Raw genomic sequence first — 1,216 nt, 5'->3', positions numbered from 1 at the left:
ACTGGTTGCTATGTCATTGTATGCTACCACATCAGATTGGAGCTTTAACTAACTCATCCAATGTGGCCATATTGAGAACCTAGCGCAAACCAGGAGGATTAAAAGTTTGTGGGCTCACTATTCTGTCAGGGAGACCAGATCCTCGGGGCTTGCGCATGTTCCCAACATGTCCACCTCTTGGTAGCTCCAAAATCCACTAGTAATATAGCACAGAGTTAGAGAATGGCCAAGTAGGGGAATGGGTTTTGGGTTGGGAACAGCGTGGAAGGAGACCTGTGGAAGCGAGAGTTGAACAACACACTTGCAAGATTAATCATAATGACTTTCAATACGTTTTGTTTCTAATAAACACTTATACTGAAAACATGAATGGCCTAAGGCTTCACTATAACTAGGCCTCAATAATCTAGGTACCTGGAAATCAAGAAAAGGTTATACAAGGTTTTCATATGAACATTCCAGAATTAACATATTATATTTTCACATAATAAACGCTCTCCAAATAGTTCTTAGAGTAGTCATTGTATTGTAACAAGAATCAAAGAACACATGGTTATTTCTCTGCATGAATAAACTGTACTAGATTCATGAATAACATGACTACGTCACTCTCTGATTAAGAATTCCAAGACTCAAATGTTCAGCAAATATTATGCATCTTAATCAAACTTGCACTTCTAAATTTCAATATCTAGAAATGATCGCGCATTCTGCCAATCTGCATTTCAAATGTTAAATGCCTGGAAAGAATCGAGCACATTGTTCCCGATTCGATTATCAAGAACCAAATGCCATGAAGTGATCACACACTCTGCCGATCTGAATACCAATAAGTAAATACCAGGATTGAATCACACACACTGTTGCAGATTCGGAATTCACAATACAAATGCCATGAAATGATCACCCGCACTGCTGATCTGAATGCCAAGAAGTAAATGCTAGGAACGAATCGCACACACTGTTCCCGATTCTGAATTCACAATATAAATGCCATGAAATGATCGCGTGCACTGCCGATCGGAATGCCAAGAAGTAAATGCCAGAAAAACAATAGCACATGCGATGTCAAGTTTAGGCCCAAAACTTGAGTGTCATTGGAAACGAAGTCGGGGGCCTAACCCGACGTTTGCCTTACCGCCCTGCTGGAATATCACCAAAGAAATGAGGGCAGGCCTGGAAATGACTGGATAGGCCTCAGGGACAGGAACTCTGG

This window comes from Pleurodeles waltl, chromosome 4_2, assembly GCF_031143425.1.
Source record: "Pleurodeles waltl isolate 20211129_DDA chromosome 4_2, aPleWal1.hap1.20221129, whole genome shotgun sequence".
Classification (NCBI taxonomy): domain Eukaryota; kingdom Metazoa; phylum Chordata; class Amphibia; order Caudata; family Salamandridae; genus Pleurodeles; species Pleurodeles waltl.
The sequence above is the reverse complement of the archived record's forward strand: the minus strand, read 5'-3'. Positions refer to the sequence as shown.